At 40.3% G+C, this 24,127-nt stretch overlaps 1 protein-coding gene across 1 annotated transcript in view; it reads left to right on the top strand.

Moving 5' to 3' along the window:
• Window positions 1-24,127, top strand: part of CDHR3 (cadherin related family member 3) — a gene marked incomplete at both ends in the record, with an annotated part of 57,336 nt that overhangs the window by 406 nt on the left and 32,803 nt on the right.

Raw genomic sequence — 24,127 nt, 5'->3', positions numbered from 1 at the left:
CACTCGGGAGAGCTGTCGATCCCGGCCCTCTCAGGTATTGCTGAGGTCTCGTCTCGCTGCCTGCGAGCCGCGGGACCCACGCATGCACCTTATTCTAGGCCTGTGTCATTGCTGGCTCATTGCTTCGCTGAGGTAAGAATAGAAAATGCGCATCTGTGAAAAACACACGCCTGTGGAAAATATTTGACTCGATACATCTAATTCACATAAAGGAATTACAGCGTTAACCTACTGCTCGCACCTATAAAGCCACACACAAACACTGCTGAAGGTTTGGTTGCATTTAGGCAGCCCTGCCAAGGACACACGTAGCATGCTTCCATGCTTCCTGCTGGTCAGGGCTGTGGGCAGTGGAGAGCCCAGCCCTTCATCTGGGGGTGCTGAGGGCCTCCCGCCATCCCTTCCCCACTACCTCTCTCTCCCCAGCTAAGTTAAGACCCTTTGTCACCGTTTCCATTCCAACCCATTGTGGGTTATGGGACTGTGCTGAAGCAGAGCATACAATTACTTTAGACTAAAACATAAAATAGCACGTAGCGCTGGCTTAAGGGTTGCAGCAGTGGCCAGAGGGGCAGAACAAGAGCTGCTGAAGGCAGCAAAGCAGGCTGGAGAAGACTATGCGGTACTGCAGCCTGAAACAGGTTTAAGTACTTTTTTTACTATTTTATGGAGACTGGGCTCTTGCAGCACTGAAATGGATAAACATTTTGGGCAAAGGACAATCAGCTTTGCCCCATATATGCTGTTAACAGACAGTATTAGATACAGACAGCATTTACATTCCACCTTTCCCAAAAAGTGGCTGGAATACACAAGCCCATCACTAATATCTGGAGGCAAGCCTAAAATCTTTCATACCATACGGCCTGGCCAGAGTGCCTCCAGTCGTGTAACGCTAGCTGCAAGAAATGACAGGAACACAATTAAAACAATCAAAGAAGCAGAGAGCTCGCCAACGTGTGCCTCAAAAGAAGTCAGTCAATCGCAGCAGGCTTGTTAGCAACCAGCATGGAGCAGGCATGAGGTGTATGGCCTTAGATACATTACACATAGAACTTTCAACCTATCATGGTTGTGCCATGATAGGAAGCCTTGATGAGATCTATCCTGGAATATTAGGTACGATTCTAGTCAACAGTTTAAATTAACCTTCTAAGAAAAAAAGTATGGAAGCATTATTGGAATGATCAGAGGAATTAAAAGTCTGTCATATGAAAATAACCTGATTTAGTCTAGCAAAATTCATCTGGAAATGGTTAGATTTATATTTTTAATTATGAGAACACATAATCAGCAGCAGTGAAGAAAAATAAAAAGAACAAAGAGGCATAAACTGCTTATGCTGAGGTTGAAAATTGGAAGGTTTCCATTAATGAATGAGCTATAGAACAGTTACATGGGAAAATAAGAGACTGGACTTGACGACTCTGAATAAAAATATTCCTATTTTTCAATTTTCATTGAACAATCGTTATAATGCTCAAATATTTCCTGATTTCTTTCTTAATACTTGCAAAGCACCCAGCTGTTTTTGTTCCTGGCAATGAAAATAAGCAACTGTTTGAAAGTAAAATACCTCACAGTCCTGATTTTAGTAGCATATTACAATTTAAAAAAAAAACCAAAAACCCAAAACCAGCAATCCATGTTTATAACAAATACAACTTCAGTTAGGAATAGCAAGATGAAATTCCTTGAGAGTAGCAATAAATGCCATGAAGTTAATGGTCAGCCATGTTTGGCATTTGTGCTTGAACTGACAGCAAGGTATTTGAACAAAAGTCTTTGACAACAGCCAGATAGATTTGTAATTAAAGAAATTGCACAGCACAGCTTTACACAGTGATGTCCCGTGAACACAAAATGTATATATCAGAGAGAAGATTCAAAAGGAAGATGTGAGCACCCAGGAAATTCCCACCAATGAAAACCAACAGAGATCTCAGGGAGGTACATAATGCCAAACATCTAACTAATATTAAACACTGCCACAGGATGCGCAAGCAATAAAGCAGCTCCTAACCACGCAGCTGAGAAAAAGGGGAGGGTATAGGGGGAAGCTATTTAATACAAGCTGCCACAAACCAAGCAAAAGAAGTGAAGAAACTTTCCAACTTTAACACATGGCACTAATCTACATGCTGCGCACCATGACATACTGCAGATCTACAGTCTAGGCTCTAACCGAAACAGACCATATGAAAAGAAATTAGCATAAAATCAAAGATGCAAGATGCACCAATTTTTCTTAAAAAGAAACAATCCAATGATTTACAGTTTGAGGGAAACATTTTGAAAGCCCTCCCCAAGGAATTCTTCCTCCTCTCTACCATATGTATTCAAGAACAACATTATCGTTAAACAAATGATTCCTCAATCATTAGAACAGTTAGGTCCGACCTTCCAATGATCACTATTTTTTGTTTGGAAAGTGCAAGTTCTGCTTTAAGTCTACACTTCCTTTATGTTCTGCACCAAGGAATGACCCCCATTCCCAGGTAAACTGCAGATGGATTTGTCTCCATTGGCTTGTAGGGTGCCAGCACTGCAGAAGAGCAGCTTCTGGTCTATGCTAGGCTTGCTCCCCAGGAGTGCTACTTCACTGTGAGACTGAAGGACAGTGTGTGCAGCATGGATGGTAGTGCAGTGAAATAGGAAGATGGGCGACCTGACATTAGAGAAGCTTTTCATGTGGTGAATTTGAACGTGGGCTGCAGCTTTACACTGAAAAGTGTGCTCAAATGCTTTCTTCTTTCCTCATCCTGGCATCTGCTTTCAAAGCATTTGTAGAAAGACAATTGTATTTAAGACTTTCAGTCCTGTTCCAGTTTAGCATCAATAATGAATCCAGAAGTTATGGATGAAGAAGAAAGAAGAGAGGGAAAGGCACAAACATTTTGTCACTGAAGCCTTATTTCCATAGGAAACGAATAAAGAAAACATGCATGAAAGTGCAGATGAAACACCCTCCATGTTTCTTTTCCACCTGCACACCAGTAGTTAAAAGTTAAATTCTTTTATGAGCAAATCACTCTGCCAAAAAGAAGTATTTCAGTCAGTCAGGAGACATGTTTCTGTCCCTCTCCAGTCCCTGTGGAATTGTATGTTTGTTTCAGCTTCAAAGAAGGGGCTTCTCTTACTATGTGTTTTTCAAAGTTTAATGTAATGCAGCCTTGATCTTGGTAGCTGCCTCTAAATATTGCAGCAATCTAATCATTACACAGAGTTACAAAGAAAACTGTAAGCAAATTAAGGCCTTTAAGTAACAAGCATCAAAATACAGATGAAATTTTAACACAAATCTTTTTAATCCATATATCACTGATCTATAATATGACAAACTCCAAATGCAAGCTTTCTACTGAGCAAGCAGGAGATAAAAGTTGTATGTTTCTATACATACTTAATAGAATTGAAAACTTGGACTTTGTAAAATAAGAGGAAAAGTTATGGCATCGAGAAGAAAGTTGTGACCCAATCTTTGGTTTATATGGAGATCAATTCAACATTTCTCTAATTTTCATTATCTAAATTGTAAGAGAAAGCAAAACAGAACAGCAGTTCTCACATATGGCTGTCAGAAACATCACATGTAATCACTATGTACAAATAATGACATGATTGCATTTCAGCTCTGCTATCATATACTGAGAAAATACCGTGAGGTTGCTGAAGCTGCATGTGCAGTCACAACAACAACAACAACAATTTGTGAACCTCTGCTTTAAATCTTGTGTACCTGACAATAAGTGCAGCAGATGGCTTTAAACTGGCTACAAAAGTATTACAAAAAACATCTGGATAAGGCTTCGCTATCATAACAAGATTATAAACATATGATGTTCTTGTGACAAAATCATTATGATTTAAGCAGCTTGGCAAGAGATTCATTAGTACTTCTCAGAATCCTATTTTACAATGGATTTTCCACAATGGTGGTTTTATCTTACATAGCAGAAATTATTACATAGCAGACAGCTTTATGAACCCAGGTATCCACTTCGGTGGGAAGGGAACAGCAAATGAATCTCAAGGATTTCTTGAAGACTGTCAGTGACAGAGTTTGCATAGGAAAAGCCCCATCAAACCAACTGGCTGTCAGTTACAAAAGTACAGAAACTTCAGTTCTCTTCCAGAATCTCAACAAATGAATAAGCTAATTCATTTGTTGAGGTGTACAAATGATTTTTAAAGTTTATTTTTACACTCTTGCTAATTATAGTCTATAGATTATCAATTTATAGTTAGGCTTACTTTCCACTGCAGATAATGAAATTTCTCATTACAAAATTTCCATCTCAGGGGAAGTGATACCAGAGAATTTTGGACTGAGAAAGTGCAAAACCCACAAATAACCCTGTCTTTCTGTCCTGAAACCGATTCTGAAACTTTTCTGCAGTGCAGCATTCTGGTCTATGCTATAATTACAGTAGCTAAATTAATTAAGCAAAATGGATATCTAAAAAATCCTACATTGAGTTTTCTGCAAACAGATGCATGTAGGATTGTCATTAAAACATCTCAGCACCTAGCAAAACAAATGTGAGAGCCACTTTGACCCACTCCCTACAGCCACACTGTTGCCAGAAGTTCTCTCTGTGTATGGTTTGGGATCACCTCATGGTCTCAAAAGGTGTCTCAAACAGTATGTGACTGCCATCACAAAAGCCTTTAGCTAGAAAACTGGATTAAACAGACACTTATAGCAGAGAAATCTATTTTAATATCCCCTGAAATAACACAAGAAACAAAATTCTAAATTAAGCTTTTGGTTCCATCTTAGCCAAAGAAGCCAGCACCTTCAGAAAAAGAAACAGTAAAAAGAAATGGAGAACTAAGAAAGAATTTCTAAGTGAGAGTATAATTTATCTTACATACCACCACTCGTATCCCAACGAAAGGTATTTCTCAAACAAGTGCTGCAAATTGCTGCACCCCAAATGAAAAACAATGCTTGGAGCACTGTAGCAGCAATGATCAGATGAAAGGGGAAATATAAAGAAAGGTATATTACACAGAACTATGCACAGAAAATGCATAGTACATTGCCTTATTACACTGAACTCCGGAGAATTTAAAGAAAAATATGACCAAAAAATGGCTGTGAAGTAGAAGTGGAAATCAACAGTTACTGCACATTTCTAACCCAAGAGAGTTATGCAAGCAGTGTGAAAAATAAATTGTACATCCTTCTGTTCCAGTGTCTAAAAGCCTGCTCTAAACAATTTTGCTCACATATTGGTTGTAGTTTAAGTGCATTAGCATGGCACTGTACTGCAGCTAATTTATCCCACTCTTCAAGAGAACAATTTATCTTACCTACCATATTACCATAGCTGGATTTTCTCTAACATCAAGGCTAGCAACACTGCCATTGTATCTCTACGTGGGACTTGTGTCCCATGTTGTGCAGGCATGCATCTTCCCTGGATACAGGAACTTACCAATTGCTTGTAAGAAGCAAAGCAGTATGTTTCGTATTTTTCTGTTAGGGTTTCAGTTTCAACCAGGAGTCTCTGACAGTTCAGTTCAGACCCATCTTTCTTACTAACATTTTAACTCCCACAAGAATATTCCCCATGTCCTGGCTTCCACCAAACACCTGAATATCTCAGCAACATGGTACAACCCATATCGAAAGTGATCTCAAAGTCACTTCTTAAAACATGCTAGGTCCATGTTCTAACATTCCATTAAATGGATTTATAGTGAGAAAAGTAGGGTCATAGCAGGTCAGGAAAGCACATTGGTTGCAGAATATTGGGAGCTAGATTTTTAACAATGTGGCTATTTGGGAAGATGAGATATATGAATGACAGGTCAAAAAACTATGGGGTGGTTTGGATTTGAAGGGATCTTAAGGATCATCATACACCAGATCAGGCTGCCCAAAGCCCCATCCAGCCTGACTTGGAACATCTCCATGGATGGAGCATCCACAGCTCTGAACAACCTGTTCCAGCACCTCACCATCCCAGTAGTGAGTAACTTCTTTCTCTTGTGTATTCTAAGTCTACCCTCTCAGTTTAAAGCCCTTACCCTTACGTCTTGTCCTATCACTATCTGCCCTTGTAAAATGTCCCTCTCCAGTTTTCCTGTAGACCCTCTTTAGATAATGGAAGTCTGCTAAACGATCTCCCCAGAGCCTTTTCCAGGCTGAATAAACCCAACTCTCTCAATCTGTCTGCATAGGAGAGGTGCGCCAGTCCTCTGATCATTCTCATGGCCCTCCTCTGGAATTGCTCCAACAGTTTGTTGTCCTTCTTAGGTTGGGGGACCCAGAGCTGAACACATTAGTCCAGGTGGGGTCCCGCAAGTGTGGAGTAGAGGGACAATAACCTCCCTTGACCTGCTGGGCAGTCTTCCTTTTGGTGCAGCCCAGGATGTGGTTGGCTTTCTGGGCACACAGTGTCAGCTCGTGTTGAGCTTCTCATCAACCATCATGCCCATGTCCTCCTCAGGGCTACTCCCAATCCATTTTCCATCCAGCCTTTACCTTTGCTAGGGATCACCCCAACCCATGTTCAGGACCTTGCATTTGGCATTGCTGAACTTCATGAAGTTCCTATGAGCCCATCTCTCAGGCCCATTTTAAAAATGGGGGCTGTTTTTCCTTTTGCATCTCATCAGGTCCCATGGGCTTCTGCACCTTTAGATTTCTCAGTCTTGAACCTGATCTTCACTATAGTGGGTAGGTCTTCATTCTCCTAATCCCTGCCTTCAGATTCTGTTACTTGGGCAGAGACTTGACAGACTAAAATTGCATTTCTCTATATTGACAGGTACCCAGAAAAGACCACAGTGGAATTGTTTCAAAACAGTGGCAGTGCATGAGTCACAGTGCTTCTTGAAATTATTATGTATATTTATCATTAGTGCAGCAAAAATCACTTGTACTTTACTTATTAAATATTTATCTGTTTGAGGTTTTTTTAAAATAGTTTCTTGGTAAATAACATCAATTCTAATATTTTTGAGGGCCTTATGCAAAGTAACCTCTTAACCATGCAGTCAGGACAGAAAAGATGAAACTCGTACGAGTTCTCTGTGTTTTTGAAAGGCTTGACAAAGTTGTTGAGATTTTGCAAGATGAAAATACTCGGGGGTGGAGACCATTACCTTGTCTCAACATTAAGTCTGCATTCAAGCAGCTTGCTCCTTTCCTAAGCCTTTGTCTCTCAAAATACTTTTGTAAATAACAAAAACCACAAAACACAGGTCCCCAAAGATTTTCACGCTTTTCTCATGAGGTAGGCACAGAAATATATTAGAAACAAAGCTTTCCTGTTGAATAATGCATATGATCACTCTTCATTCACTCGCACACTTGTGCTTGCTATCCCAGCGCTGTGTTGGCAGCACATGGCACAACAGCAACTTTACTGTGCCTCACTCGATGGATCATAATTGATTTTCTTCCACTCCTTCTCAGCGTAGATGTCATATTTATCCTTATTGTATCCTTCTTTCTCCCAGACCTACGCCTTCTGAATTGTTCCCTCTTCTCTGTCACTTTTACCCTGAACACTACAGATTAGGTTTTCCTCTCCCATCAGATCACTCTCATGAAATGCTATCTTCGGGTCTCTAACTGCCTTCCCACTTGGGCCCAGCTATCTTGACAAACACTGACATGTCTTTTAATATTCCCTGACTTGTTTTTTATCCCCTGCTTTGCAGGTTGAAGCCTTTCCTCCTGTCTCCCTCAACAGAGGACAGGTCTCTCCTGTACATGTCTCTCCCAGCCCTGAGGAGTATCTCTACCTCGTGCTAGCAAGCTGCCTCTCTCCTCAGAAATTTGTTTGGAGTTGCCCTCTTCACCTGTGGAGAAACCTTGTTCTTCCTCTCCTCTCCTTTCAGCAGCTCTACTCTGCCTCTCCCTTGGTAGCTAGCAGGATTCCTCAGCTTGCCCAGGCTCTGCTGGAGGCCCCTTGTATTGGCTTCTTTGAGCCCTTGCTGTTTCCAGGAGCCATCTCAAACCAAACCTTACTCAAAGTGCTGAAACATTTTGACAATTGTTATGGTATGTCCTATTTCCAGCTTATACAGGAAGCAGACTTTGAAATCAAAGAAGAAAGCAATCCTGTTCTTCTTGTATTTCTGGCTGAGGCTGGAAGTGGAGTGCCAGAAGTCCGCTGTGGCTGATTTGTCTCTTGTAAGTTCCTTGCATTGAGAGTCCAGCAATGCTTTGTCCTTAGGAGATTCCCATCTCAACCTGGAAGAGTTAAAGGTAACATCTTCACAGAAACACTGGAAATTCTGTGTGCAGCCCAAATGGATCTCAAAAGCTATAGCAGGAATTTGGATACAGCAAGTGATACGCCTGGTAATTAAAGGCAACTGAAGTTAAAAACACATTTAGTATTCAGGCAATGGCTTGCATGCAATGAGAGGCTGTTTCACAGAAGTTTTGATAACATCATCCTTCAAAACATCTTGCAGGTGATCCTACACTTCTGTTGTCAAATTCTTCAGCAAGCATTTTACAGAAACAATATGAATGCAGATGTCAGATTTGAATGGACTCAAGTTACAGTCTTACAGATCTAATGAATTTTGTAATTAAAATTAAAATTAATCCTCCTTTTAAAGATATAAATAGGTCATCCATTGATGATCTTTTTATTGGAAAATTGTAGTTTGGTGAGTAGGTACGATTTCCTTTGAGCAGATGAATGTAAGTACACAGTACTAATAATGCTTGGTGTTAAATGCCAAAAAAAAAAAAAAAGAAGAAAAAGAAAAAGAAAAAAAAATAAATCTAGTCAAGAAGCCAAAAGTTGAAACATTAATAAAAATATCAAGTGATGCCTTTGAGGGCTTCACACTTCTAAAATGCATAGGAGCTGATTGCTAGCCAAATTTCCAGGCTCAAATTAAGAAAATATTTGTAGATCTTTGGCTATCAAACATTTAACTAGCTAATAACCTCCAGTGAAACAGCTCTGGGCGTTGAATAAGTCTTGCTTTCTAGGTACAGAGCATGTGCCATCTTGTACATGTAAAAGTTACAAGACTAATGAAAAGTGAGCAATACTGTTTTAGCCAAAAAAACCAGCAACCTCAAGAGAGATTATAAATGCAGTATTTGAATATGTTGTATTTCATATACACATTTATTTGATGCAAGATTATAGCTAGAATTGGGTTTATTTTCTAAATCTTTTCATTGACAGATATATAAAAAAATGCTTTTCCTTTAAGAGACAGTAGGCCTGTGTAGATTCCCTTTTTGTTTAATTCTGCTGAATTGTAAGATGCTATGTAAGATCATAGATCTGCTATGTAAGATCAATTAGAAATGTTCAAATTCAAAACAGTTCCTAAACACAGACTTATCTTCCTCCTTATGTAGAATTAAAGTCTTATTCTGAATATCCAAAATCTGAACTCTTCTGTTTTTACTTGCATTCGTATTTACCTTCAAGGACCCCATCACACCCCCTCACAATCTGATAATGCAATGGCAGTTTTTCTTGCTTCATTATGAACACTTTTTTTCTCATGGCATTACAGCAGCTAACGACTTAAAAGGCAATTGCAATTGTAGTCTGTGATATGGGAAAGACTACCAAAATCAGAAGGCTTTATGTTAGTGGGCTGAAAAATCTCATAAAATTTTATCTGTCTAAACATATTTGAGCTACCAGTCATCTGTGGCAAGAGGTGCCTGCTCTTCTGGTTAAAAGAACAATACAGCCTTTTTTATGTATACTCTCATACCTCATCAAAATTAGTACAATTGATACAGGAACTCTCACAGATCTATTAATAGCATAAGCAGTGGAATTTTATTGAATTCTTTGTTCTGGTGACAGTAGAGTTGGACACTGTTAAATGTTTCCAAAGCTATTCATAACCAGTGGAGCAAAACTTTTGTCATGCTGTTATAAAGAAATACAGATAGGAAGTTTTGTATATGTATATACAAATCAGAGGCTGTATGTAAGAAATGAATTATGGTGGTGAGCAGACCCAAAAACAGTCCCTTGATATACACAACATTTAATAGGATTACGATACAAATTGCTAGAAATGGATAACTGAGTCTGTGTTGGAGGGTTAGAAGTGGTCTTGTTTGAAGGGCAGATGTACTGTGCCATGAATGTGTCTCCTGCATTTGTAGAGGGAAAACTTGAAGGATGTCTCCAGGTTTTGAAGGGGCTCATATATGGATGAAATCCTACATTTCTTCAGCATTTAATGTTTTTGTCTACAGAAATTTTTACATCAGTTGACAAAGCCCCTTCAGACCACCCTTGTCAGTCTAACTCCTAGTGTAGCCCCCTGTCCTGTTCAGTTCTCACGTCACATTTTTGTGTAAGAGTCGAAGAACATGCTGTGTTGGCCATGGGATTATTGGTGCTAGGTTTTGCAGAATTTCCCATGCATACTTTTAAAACAACAGCAGGGGATTATGAGAGCTGGCAGATACTGCAGACGTAACTTTCCATCAGCTGCAACAGATGTTTTAAAAACATTTCCTTATTCAAATCTTCAATCAGTTCAGGGCTGGTGAAATGCAGTCCTTTGCGTTGTTTCCTATCCTCAGTGTATTCTCTGGGTACAGTGACCTCAGTCCTTCTTGTTCTTTACCTGCCTACATCACCTGCCACTCCAGGTGATTTGCAGGGCTGCCACTTGAGTCTGCTGCTCCTACATCCACCCAGCCTTTGGGAAGACTTCACAGAATCACAGAATCACAGAATGGCCAGGGTTGGAAGGGACCTCAAGGATCATGAATCTCCAACCACCCAGAAGAATTTATGTTCATTATTCCACTAAAATGGAACCTATTCTTGAAAGATATTTTAACTTGCCAGCATTTTATTTAAAAAGAGCACATGGTTAAGAAGCTCTATCAGTATCAAAACATCATGTGTTATTATTTGAGGAACAGCGATGATACCACTGTCGTTTTACTTTCCTTTTCTCTGTCCTTTACCTTCCTCTCAAACTTGACCTGACCTGGGATTAAACAATCAGAAATGTTGTCCTTGTAACTTATTTCTCTTACTAAAAGAGCACTAATAAGCTGACCTCAGCAAACAAAAGAAATGGTTGGAGGGGCAAAAGGTGAACAGTGGTATACATGTGATCTTTACTGATTCATTTATACACATACTCTGCTTGCAGCACAATTGGCCACACATCAACGAGACAGAAGTTTTCTTTTCTCTCCACTCACTTCCCTACTCTGTTTACCTAAGCAGCAGGAGTCATCTTAGCAGTTGGTAGTGAGATAAGATACAGAATCTAATTCGTCTTCTTGTCCCTCAGGAAAGACTACTGGCAGTTTTTGAACAAATACTCTAGCCAAGATACTCTGAATGTAAATTTGGGAAGAAGAATTTCTCCAAATAATTGCAATTTAAATGCTGAATACCAAGTATATTTATTTTCTTAGCTTTTTTTGCTGATGTGAGTTGAATACATGCTTTAAGAAATTTCTTTTTCTGTGGTTGCTATGGTAAAAAGCAGGCCCCAGTCCTTTTACTTAAAACCCATGAACTGCAATTAACTGTTTAATGTTGTAACGTACAACAGCTCTAGTAACACCTTAACAGCTTTAAGCACGATACTCCATCATCTCAGCAGATGGTGATTTTTGGCATTCTGTGTTTTCAGCTTGTTCTTCTTCCTTATTATCCTTGCCATTATATCTTTTGAAAAATGCTCCTGGACTAACTTAATTGCAGTTTATATTAGACTGAGGCACACCTTGGATCTTTCTGTATTTTCATTAAAGATGACCAATAAATGAACAAAAAAAAAAAAAAAAAAAAAGAAGTTGTATGTGAATCCTTGGCAGTAGTTATAAAAGCCAATTTTAAAGTACATTAAGAGTCTGTTTCTTCTCATCCGCAACCATAAAAGTACAGTCTTGAAATACCCTCTGTATTCTGTAGGAGCCCTACACATCAACAGCTGAGGAAACATAATTGATTCTTTTGTGAAGAAAGAGCCACCCTGAATGTTTCTCAAGAGTCTGAATTAAATGAGAGTTACCAAATACAACTGTTTTAATAAGGGGAGTTGCCCTTTATTATTATTTCTGTGGAGCTGGAGATGAAATTCCCCATGAATTTTGCTCATTGTTTTGAAGATTTATGGCTTGCATAAATCTGTTTTAATATGGAGATTTAACCATATTTAGAAAAAAATTGAGAACGTCCAGGCATTATTAAAATTGCTTTTAAATTGCACTCTTTTTCCCATATTTGTATTCGATTTCTACCATATATTCTTTGGTTTTTTTTTTCTTTTTTTCCAGATAGAAATGTATTCTTTGGTTTTAAAATCAGAAATGTTCTTCATTTTGCTCCTTGAAGGGATTTTGCATATTAAGCAGTCAAGGTACTCCAGGTGTAGATATTGTCTTACATTCTGCAATACAGGACCAAATAAAGGCTTTGTGTTTTTTGGTACCTTCAGCAACAGCAGCGTTTCATCCTATTGAGGGAAAGAAAACAATGCAGAAAAAAGAAAAAGAACAGTTTTCCCAGAGTCATGGTGTGATAATTTTGCAGCTTCAGGTTTTAAAATATGAATGTCTCCTTCACAGCTCTTTCCTGGCTGACTCCAGGTTTCTATGATTGTTATTTATTCAGTGCTGATAGTATGTCTGACATTGTGCAAATATAGAAAGAGATATTCATGTGGACTCTCTGCCAGGATTTCCTAGTTGTCAGTGGCAGTGTTAGCCTCTTTAAGCAAAAGCTTGAGGCTGTTTTTAAGATGGAGATGTGTAACCATCCCTCCAACATGCAGCTATGGGAAACACTGCTCAGCTGCACCAGCAAAGCCTTGGGAGAATGGACCCAGTGGCATTTAATTAAGGTAGGACAACAGCAGCATGTGATAGCTCTGACTGATGAAATCTCTAACAAGAGACAGTCTTGACAGTTTCAAAAGCTGGAATTGTTTCATGGAATGGTAACTGGGAGAATCAATCCTCCTGAATTAACACCTAAAGAATCAAACAAAGACTGTTTGCCTGAGTGCTTCATGCCTCCTTTTTAAAGCTGGTGTATTCTGTGAAGTCCATAAGCTTCTTTATAACTTATCTGTATGTTCTACTAACAGCCCATGTCCTTAGTTCACCCTCGCAGTGATGCTGGTGTTCCTCAGATTGTTACTGCTATTGGCTTTGTCAGAATCAGTATCTTCCCAATGATAGCAGTGGAAGACTTCATCAGGAATGAGTACCTCATGTTGACCAAAAAAAACCTCAGAAAATCCAAATCCACAACCCAAAAAGCACACACATTCATTGGGGCAACGCACTCATTAGGGCAACACAAGTCACATATAGGAGTCAGTATCAAAAACTCTTCCAGAAACGAATATTTTACAGAAGCAGCCAAAAAGGTTCATTAAAAATACACAAACCTTCGAGGTTCTGAAAGCTGAAGTCAAATGTATTGAGCTCAATCCAAAGCTATGAAGAAAATTAAAGAGAGATATCAAATCTAATGAATAAATTGCAGATCCTGAGTTAGTCAGACTTCTTTTGTTTTCTCTCTTTTTTTTTTTTCCCTCAAGGAAAAGAGAGCCCTCACATTTCTTTGCACTCCAAAAAGGCTTCCCTCTGCTTATAAGCAATTTGTACATGGAACAAGATGTCTGGTTTACACTCAGAAGAAAAGTTTAATTAATTCTCATTTTACAAATCCTCCACAATATTTATTCAGAAGATTGGCAAATTCCAGAAAGTTCACCCATCCCTGAAGGAGAAGTTTTGTAAACAAATCTGGCAACAAATTTGTATTAACAGCAGCAGCCCTGCTAATCTGTCAAGACGTAGTTTGTTTCTGACACTCGATTAAATTCTTTTTTGCTTAAGAATAGAAAGAAATTTGCTACAAAGAAGCCATTTAGCCAGGACACGGTGAGTGCCCCTCTGAAACTTCACAGGGCATTTTATTCATTTCAGCAGAAAGCTAGTAATAATATACTAAGTACAATTCTTTTTTTCCTTTTTCCAAAACAGAAGCAAGGCTGAATTCCTGTATTCACAAAAGAGCAACAATGTTAGAGATTCAAGGTCTGTAAACCCCATTTACGGAATATCCCGCGACCTAGACCAGCATTAATCCACATCCTCTGCACACAAATGAAGGAAGTCTTTCAGGCTATGGTTCCACAGGCACTTTCTTGCCCGGACCCTCCATGTCCTGGCCACTCCTTCCTGGACACGTCATCCTCAGTTCTTATCCAGAATCAATTCACAGATCCAGTTTTCCGGGTCTCAGCTAGAGATGGTTAGAAAAATCTGCCATTAGTGTCAGCTGAGACAAAAGATGCATGTATGGACATTACTGCTCTTTACCACTTTGAACCAGCTGGACCGCCTGGTGTGTGAACATTTTGGGCATTAGTTTCTTCATTCTAAAAAAGATGTGGTATTTCATCTCACTGCTTCCTCTTCAGATGGGAAAATAATTTGTGAATTTATTTTATGTCATAGCTTTCATAAAGCTGTGTGTAGCCTGGGGGAGAGGCTCAGCTGGTGCAAATGTCAGCAGAGCCACAACAGCTCACACCAGTGAGGAAGCTGTCCAACCTTCCTGCCTCATCCCCAGCTTCTTCAAACCTAAAAGATCCAGATCCCAATGAAATCAGTGAGAGCTTTCTGTGCTGGATCCAGCTCTGCTGCACAGCCACTTAAGTACAGTACTTAAGATGCTGGGCTAATGTTAGTAATCTTTTTCTGCCTACTACGACACCCAGACTGCCTGAGCTAGCCTTTGTCTCAGGCAAAAACCTAAGGCAACTGGCTGGTTTTGTGTTGTATCTAAAAGGTCACTCCATGTCCCCGTGGACCAAGAGGTATGGGGGAACTAGGAATTTGCAGCCAGCTTCTTATTTATTTCTGGAAGTTTTCAGCTTAGATATTTTAGCTAATCTTAGTCATGGAGGAGTGAGATGATAAAAGTGAGGGGTTTAGAGCATCTCATTTTTAGGTGCTTTAAAACATATTTATAAACATCTGCCATTCTTGCTTTTCAAGTTCTTCTTTAGATGGAATCTTGAAGTATATTTGTGGACACTCAGGGCAGTGCTGTTATTTGCTTCTTCTCTAATACCGCAAGTAAGAACTTTGCAAGTGACCCTCCCTGTGAAGCAAAGAAAATGCACCTAAAATCCCAGCAAAGTTTGACTTCACACAGGAAATTCATTCGCTACTATTATAGTGAAGCTCTTTAGTACTTAAATAATTCCTCATTTGGGACAATCTATGACATTTCTTTTTCCAATCAGCATCGGAGAGAGAAAATCCGCTGTAAGGATTTATACTTGACAGTGTGAAATAATTTATGAAATATAAGCAAATTAAATTTGCAGCCTCTTGCTTAATTGGGGTTCATGCTATTTGAAAGAAGACGGAGTTGTAGCTATCTCAAATGTGCTATATTTTCTCAGGTTGAAAAATATTACTCTTTCACACTATTGACTTTGATTCCCTCTGTGATTTAATCCTTTTCTTTACATGCTTAGTGGGCAGTGTCACAGCTACAAGCAATAACATACCAATTAACTCAGAGGTACTGATGGGACATCTAAGTAGTTTTAAGTCAACGTATGTAACATTATGTTACTGGCTTGAAAATGTGGACATTGTTTGCAGCCGGAAGATTTGATTGCTTAATTGATTCTGAATTTCAAATTGCTTTTGCACATCAACCACTGGTTTGAATCTGCTCCAGATGGGCAATGACTGGAGGTTGTTATAATCTGGCATGTATTTGGTAGCATAGATAAGTGAGTTGACGGCCTCATTAAAAGTATCTCAGACATATGCACTGATTAAAAAACCCCTCATCACTGGCTCAGCAGGGGCTTGGCGGAGGGGAGCTGAAATGCTCTCTCACCCCTCAGGGCTCTTTCTGGCATGACAATGGACGGAAGTTTCCTTTACTGCTGCCCACAGAGGTGATAGCAAAATATGTTACAGTCCAGTGTGTCTGCCTATCAGGGAATGCAATATTGGGATGGGACAGTGCCTGTTTTCACCGCAGTCAATGGAAAAATACAGCACATCACATCCTGAAGAACAGGGTTAAATATGGTCACATCGATTGTGTCCTGGTAATGCTTCTTTGTTTCCCGAAGAAGCCTGGTGACTATATAGCACATCTGTGTTTCGTTCAGCCCAAGGCAGGTGAGCTAAATCTGATCCTGAATGACTTCTCGTCCATCTGACTGTGAGTCGCTATAGTATTAGGCAAGGACATTTGCACTTTTTTTCACAACCTTTGAACTAATGTGCACATGGTCTCTCCTCCAAAGCATGATTCAATTCACACAACCTACTTTTTTTTTTTTTTTTTTTTTTTTTTTTTGAGAGAGAGAGAGAGAGAGAGAACGTACCATTTTGAATGACAAGTTTGGCAAAAACACTGACCAAGTTGACATCCCTGGCACATCTTTAAAATACATTGTAACCCTGCCTACAGGAACTCATTGGCTTTCTGTGCAGACAGCTGGATTTCTGTGTGGCACTAGATGGCAATATTCCCTCAGCTCCAGCGGCGGTCAGGGGAGTGATGCACAGCAAAGGGACATATTCTGACTTTGTTGCCTTGTTATCACTCACATAGCTTGTAGGAGCTAGGTTTTGTGTCACTCATGGAAGTCTGAGCTGCAGAAATTTTTCCTCTCTCTGTATATTCCCTCACCTATCTTTACAGCTTCACAGTTCTCTGTCAAAGCATCTGTTGGACAGGTATGTTTATGGCATGGGCTCTTTCATTTCATTAAGAAAGCTTTTGTGTTCTCAGGCAATTTCATGATGTTGTGCTCACATCCACAGGGAAGAAGTATCTGCGTGTGGAGTACTGCACTGCTTTCTGCTGCCTTCTGCCTATTGATGTGGTGATAGACTCAGTCAGGTCATTACTCAGCTGCAGTATTGCTTCACACCACTCATCGGTGGCTCATTTTTTTTCACTTGTGTTTGTTCTCAGATAAAATAAGCATCGTGTGAACTCAGCGACCATAAAAAAGTGCTCCTGTATCTGCACCCAGATGAATTTGGCCCTATCCTTGTTTGATATCACTAAAGGATTTTTTTTCTGATCTCAAAGCCCACAGGCAGCAAGGATCAGAACCAGCTATGAATACTGCATTACCTTCTTTGTGTGGCTGAGACTGTGTTTGTCTTCAGGACACTCTTTTTCAGACCCAGGTCTATTGAAATAGCACTTCACGTTTCCCCCACCACACAATCCTTTTCCCAGATGACAAACTTACTACCATGCTGCCACAGTTCTGCCCAGGGAGGTGGTTGAGTCACCATCCCTGGAGGTGATCAAGAAACATTTAGATGTTGTACTAAGGGACACAGTTTAGTGGGGAAATATTGGTGGTAGGTGGACAGTTGGACTGAATGGTCTAGCAAGTCTTTTCCAGCCTTGGTGATTCTATGATTCTAAGATCCCAAAGCCATATCAACTGCCTCCCTTATTCTCTTATTGCACTTCTCCATGTCCTCAGGTCACCACTCAGCTTCCCATGCCCTGTCTTCTTCTTTTTTCCACTCCTCAACTTTCCCTGAGCTTCCTCCACTATTTCCCTTTACCATCAAACATGCTATAGCCCCTGCTTCAATCCTCTATATCATAAGTCTTTGTCCTCATGTTCTCATGCCACATAGCTGAAAATATCATGGTGCTACTGTGGTGGTATTGCTGAGCACAAGAAGGGTGATGGTAGCACTGGGGCTATGCACACTGCAGCTGATGTGCAGTAATGTGATGGAGAGAGAAGCTGACAGGATCACTAGAAACACAGAGCCTTGAATAAGTCACTATGAACTTACTTCAGACCCCTCATAAAAGAGCATTTTCCCCTGCAGTGAAGTAGTGAACAGTCTTCAGCCCTCCTGTTCCAAAGATGGAGGAACTTAACTTCAAGAAACTGCCTGCCTTGCATGATACTCCACCACGTGAGCCCCCTTCCTGTGCCCAGCTGTACACTTTTCTGTTAATTCCATACGCTTTTTGAAAATAGTGAATATAGAAATATTTTATTTGTGCAAAAAAGTTATTTTTGCTGAGTGTAATCAATCCCTTCTGCTGAATAAAACAGACAGAATGCAGTGTGGTTTGTGATGCAAAGGCCTGTTTAAACAATTCTTGGTGGTATATTGAAGTATATGCCAAAGTGAAGTGCATCATGTTGTGTACATAGAAACCTCAGAGTTTCTGCACCCATATTTGCCCAGAGCATTCTTTCCTGTTGCATTTGCATCATTTGCTACTTCAAGTCCTTGTTTATATATTTACCAATCATCCCAGGTGGCCTGGCAATCACAGTAACAGACAAATTTGTAATCTGCAGTAAATACTGTATCCCAAGGTACAAGGTTTCACCACATGAGCTCAGACCCCAATCCAATTTCCAGCACTCAGGAGACTTCATTGACCTCAGTGCTTTTTTCACTGAATTTATTGTATATAGGAATTTAAAGACAGCTCACATGATTAAAATCCAAGTTACATACGTGGCTGACATGGACAAGAGGTAGCATTTATTGCAGGTTTTGGATGTTCTAAACTACCATGACTTTTTGATCTTGAACCACAGAACACAAAGTAGTTTCTGGTAGCATCTACTTTTGCTCAACTGAGTGAATAACAGAGCTTGTGCTTCACCAACTTTAATGTTTTGTTGAAACAAACAAACAGCACAGGGAAAAACATTTTGCAACGAAATACTGTTTGAAGTCATGATATCTTACAATTAGCACTACTGAACTTAGCACTCCTTTTCTGAGGGGGCCTGGAGAAGTCACTTGACTTCTCTGTAGGGAGAACTCAGTTATATGGGCACAGATGGGGTCCTGGGCAACCTGATCCAGTGCTTCATCTAGCAGTTTACAACCCTGGCCACGGCAGTGGCGTTGGAACTCAATGATTTCTGAGATCCCTTCCAACCCAAGCCATTCAAGGATTCTAGGATATGTTCCTGTGTCTAGAGCTTTACAGAACTAATTTCAGTGTCTTATCAGTGCTTATAAATATCTCAAGAGCAGGTATCAAATAGATGAGGCCAGGTTCATTTTAGCCTAGCAACAGAACAAGGGGTGATGGGCAGAAATGGGAGCTGCCCAGAGAGGTCTGGAGTCTCCTTCTCTCTAGGTACTGAAAACTGACCTAGATGTTTTTCTGTGCAACCTACTGCAGGGAACCTGCTTTAGAAGGGGGTCGGACTAGATGATCTTCAGAGGTCCCATCCAACCCCTATGATTATGAGATTCTGCAATCCACTGCCTACCTTCATCCTGTTGTTTTCAGTTCTGACAACAACTATGTTTTCAGGCTTCTGTGCGTCCTTACTCAGATTTAAGACTGTCCTTTACTTAAAGCTGAATGCCATAAAAGCCCTTGATGTGATGGTAGTGCTTATTATTAACAGACATCTAAGTTAATTATCAAGACGACTTGATAACGTTTACGTGTCTACAAGTCAATGTTAGAAAACAGATGGCCCAGATATCCGTCTGGGACGTTTTTACATAATTGCATGGGATCGGTTACTAAACTTGCTAAGCTGGGATCATGAGATTAAGATAGCCTGGATACTCATGGCTTTTAGCTTGCTCTTGTTACTCACAAATAGTACAGAGGAAGCTTTTAGCTGAGAAGTCAAATGAAATGGTGCGTAAGTTTTTGGTGTAGGATGCTGAGGTACTCTTTTAATATTTTAGGAAAGGTTACCAAGGTAGCGGATGAAGAAGCTGTACTGTTTAAAGAGAGAGGATAGGAAAATAAAAGCTGACAATCTGAGTAATTTGACTGGTGAAATACCAATAAATACCCTTGACCTTAAGTTGGATCAGGGGTGGGAAAATTCTCATTAAGCTGCTCAATTCTTAGTGGGTATTTATCGCAGTAAGAGCAAAATGCCTCTTTTCCTGTGGGTTGGCTACACAAAAGAGAGCCGCTACTCTGGCTGAAATAGCCATTAATGAGAAAATTATGTCTCGAACCTCTGATGTATTTGAAAAGCGAGAGAACATTTTTTCCTGTTAATGGACTAGAAGGCTGTTGAAAATTAAGTGCACAGAAAAAGAGTCCTGAAGCTGCACATGTTGTTATGCAAGGAGACTGCTTCTCTGACACTGGCCTACGTTAAAATCCCTCATTTTCTTGAGGACAGGCAATTGGAAGTTTGCATGTTAGATTTTGCTCTTTTCTACCTGATATCTTCAATTTTGATGTGCTTTATCTCTGCATCCCAGCCTAAAATGGGAGCAGCCTCTCTCATGCTGATCTGTTGGTCTTTTCCCTGAACAAAGACCCTTAATTTCTTGAAAGGTGTAGCACCTTCCTCTCACTCTCTCCATTTTATCTGATAATCCAGAAGACATTTTTTTCAGAAATGTGTTTTTTCAGCAGTGCTCTAAAATGCTCAGGTTTCAAATCATCTTGAAAAACAAAGAATGATTAAAACCTCAGCTCCTTCCTTGACCTTTTCATGTGCTCCAATTAATTTTTCCCTCCCTCTGCTTTGCCTGCAAACTCCCTGTCTGCACTCTTGCCTGCACTGCCCTGACCTCTTTTCATCTGGCTGCTTTATACCCCACAGATTTCATCCCTGTCCTTCCTGCAGCAGCAGAGCTCATTGCCATCAAGCTGCTCCTGCCTTGCTCACCTTTACTAACTCATCTCTTCCTCAGCCCCTCTATATTTGCCAATATGGATTTACTTTTTGATATTATTTGATTTTCTCCCAATTTGGGGCTCTCTTAACTCTGGCATCTTTCTCGCATTCCTCACAACCTGGCAGGACAGATCAGGGAACCACAGAAACCATCTCAGCACGGGAATACAAAAAAGAGAGGCCAAGGGAGGTACTGAGAGGTACTGACAGTGCATTAAGGAGGAAGAAAGAGCCAGAGCCCTTTCTGCTCACAGGCACTCCTCCCACAGCTGCTCTTTGTCCCCTCCTCCCTTGCTCTGTGCTTCCCCCTCCCCTCCTAGCCCCTCCCTCCCTGGTCACCTCTGTGGGATCTTCTCACAGCATGCTTGAACCAGGTGGCTTATCAGGGAATACCTGTAAGCCATGAAGACAGATTTCAAGAAAAAACATATTAACTGTTCCACTGGGAATTCACACAGCACCTGAAAGTTGTTGCACTTCCAGGAGAAGCTGGGGAGAGGCTGTCATTTTAAGCACGTATGTCTTCCAAATGCTTGTACTGTCCATGTCTCCAGGGTCCCTCTATGGTGTCTTTGGCACAAGATGTGCAGGGAAAAGTCTGATTGGTATCTTTGGATACTGAGTTCCTGTTGAAAGTAGATCCATGTGAATTCTCACACAAAGGAAAGACAAAACAAAGATGTCAAAGCATGTATTTGTAGGCAAAAAAGAACATCAAACAACAAAGCAAACAACCACCACTACCAGCAAACTCCCCAAAGCAGCCAAAGAATGAAGAGAAAGAAAATAAAGGCTAAAAAACTGTGATCTCTGAGTTCTCGCATGGTTTGGCTATTTGGAGCTTAGGATGGGAACTATCTATCAAAGTCAATGCTAACCAAATGTAAACATGTATTTTTCAGACTTTAAAATTTAGCCTTTGGTTTTTTTTAGCTCTTCTAAGAGTAAGATAAATAGCAATATAATGGGATAGATTAGACATTACAACTAGAAGGAGGGAAAAAATCTAGCAGCAGTTTCATGTTGTTCTGGTAATTTGTAAATCATTACGTACTTATTGCCCAGGCCTTGTTCATGTCTGTGCACACAGACCTCATCTTTGTGACACGTCCGTTCAGGTCAAAAGCATCTTTGCAGACCCAAGAAATGCATGTGAAGGGCTGGGCAATGACCTGGTATGTAAAGGAACAGGTCAGATTTTTTTTTTTTTTCTGCTATGAATACATATGCATTCATATCTTATCAGCATAATTAGGTCATTTGAGGGTGAGGTTTTCCATATATATACATATATATTTCTAATATAGTATCTAGGCCCACATTTCCCAGGGCAGTGGAAGATTAGCTTCCTCAGTAACAGTGTGGTGCTGCATGTGCTTCCAGGTGACATAGTGTGACCACATTTGCTTGTAGGCCAAGGCCATATCTGGACTCAGCAGGCACCAGAACCACCAAATGGATGTTTCTTACAAATTCCCTGAAGCAGTATCACCAGGACAGCCACAGCATCATGCAGAACCCTCCAGAGGTATATCTAGAGGCTCACAGATCAGTGTGGTTTCTCCAGAGCTGTGTAAAAAACTGAATCACTATCTCCAACTTCCTTGCAGAGCTGAAAAGTTTGTGTGGAGGTACCTGAGAACCAACTGACAAATTCCTGAGCAACTAGATCTAACTGGGCCTGTTCTGGGCAGGGTGTTTGACTAGGTGACCTCCAGAAGTCCCTTCCAACCTGAATCATTCTGTGAATTGATAATGATGCACCTATATCTCATCCAGTTCCACCAGTTCCAGTATTAGTACCACCTCGATAATATGCTTCACCAAAAACGCTAGGACCGCCCTTAGGTCAAACAAGTAAAAGTTGCACAAGTGTATTGTGGGCTAGTGTCTAAATGCTCAACCCAAGGAATCAGTGCACTGGTGGTCCATGCTGTTCCTGAGACAGCTACGGCAAAGTTGACTTTGTCACGTGCATGTGCTGCAGTCTCACCTCCAGGTATACAGTGCATGTTCCGAGTAGTTCTCTGGTACCTGGTGAAATGAGAAAACATCAGGTTTCTGGTGTAAGAAAGAAAGCATGAGCATTTGATCCTGGTCTCTGAAGAGAGCACCTCATTTGCCAGAGCTGTGAAAACAGTGCAGCATTTCCACATTTAGAACTTCCTAGGTTCTTTTCATAATGCTTCAATAGAAAAAATCACTGCAGTGAAAGGATTATTCATGACTGTTTTCTCAAGTGTGGCCCAGGTCTGTGGCTGGAGTGTGAGCAAGGAGCAGTTCCCTGACAAGCAAACAAGCTGACGGTGTTTAGAAACTCCCTTAGAGACACGGTCCTGTGTTTCATTTCTCATGCCACATGACAAAGAGGAAGAATTTAGGTGGAGCTGATTGTAAAGGAGGGAAAACATGCCATGGTCTTCCTTTAGTTGGCATCCTGAGGACACGAAGGACAGGGTTGTAAAGACGATGAAGAGCACGTTCCTTCTCTTCATTTTGCTGGGAGTAGTAGTATCTGGTAAGAACATGATTTCATTACACTGCTAAAATTAGAACACTGTTGGCTGTTGTACTTTCTCTTGGGAACTTTATAATACATATTTAGGGATCAGACACAGATGGAAAAAATCAAGTAACAATTATTTTCCTACTGAAATAGATTACAGCAGTGGTTGCAGCAGTACAATGAAGAGAATATGACCTCTCACAAGACTTTTTTTGTGGAAGAGGCACTTCAGTGTGCAATAGCTGCTGCTCAGAGTGACAGTGTTGGAGTGGGAAAGGAGGTCAGTTCTGCCAGAAATGCTATCTACTCTTAATATTGTAGCATTGTCCCTTCAAATATTGTTAGCATTTCTATTTGATGAAGTAAAGATGAACAGAAAAACACTTATGGAGAATATTAGGAGGGTATCAGTATTTTTGCTCAGTGTAAAAACACAAAAAGTTTGCCAGTACGTACATGTTAGCAACTTAAAATGGATCTACAAACTGCAATCTGTGTCACTGATGGAGTTGCTTGTAGCAAGCTGTCTTCTCAGGTAGCATCACTTGCTCTCAAGAAACTGAAAGAATTCTTCCAATCCTCGGAAACCTGACAGTATTTGGTGTTTTCTTTGATGCCCCCCTGCATTTTGTCAGGGCATTGCCACTGCATGTGAATCTAAACTGGTCCCGAAGAACAGAGTTTGTCTAACCTATGTGGTTACGGGAAGAGAATAGCTTGAAGATATGACTCAAGCCCTCTGTAAATGTTAATGGATCACAGGTAATTAGGGCTTGAATATACATATACTTCCAAAAGCCATTCTCATAACTGCTTTATATTGGGCTCAGAATTTGTTAATGATGGGGACTGGTAATTATGATAAATAGTGTATTAAATTTATTCAAGCACGGTTCATGCTGTGAAGTGAGGAGGTAACCAAGGACTTGTGGAAAAAGAGGGAGGGCTTTT

Source organism: Tetrao urogallus, assembly GCF_951394365.1.
Source record: "Tetrao urogallus genome assembly, chromosome: 1".
In the NCBI taxonomy this organism is placed as follows: domain Eukaryota; kingdom Metazoa; phylum Chordata; class Aves; order Galliformes; family Phasianidae; genus Tetrao; species Tetrao urogallus.
This window is presented reverse-complemented; position numbering and strand designations above follow the sequence as displayed.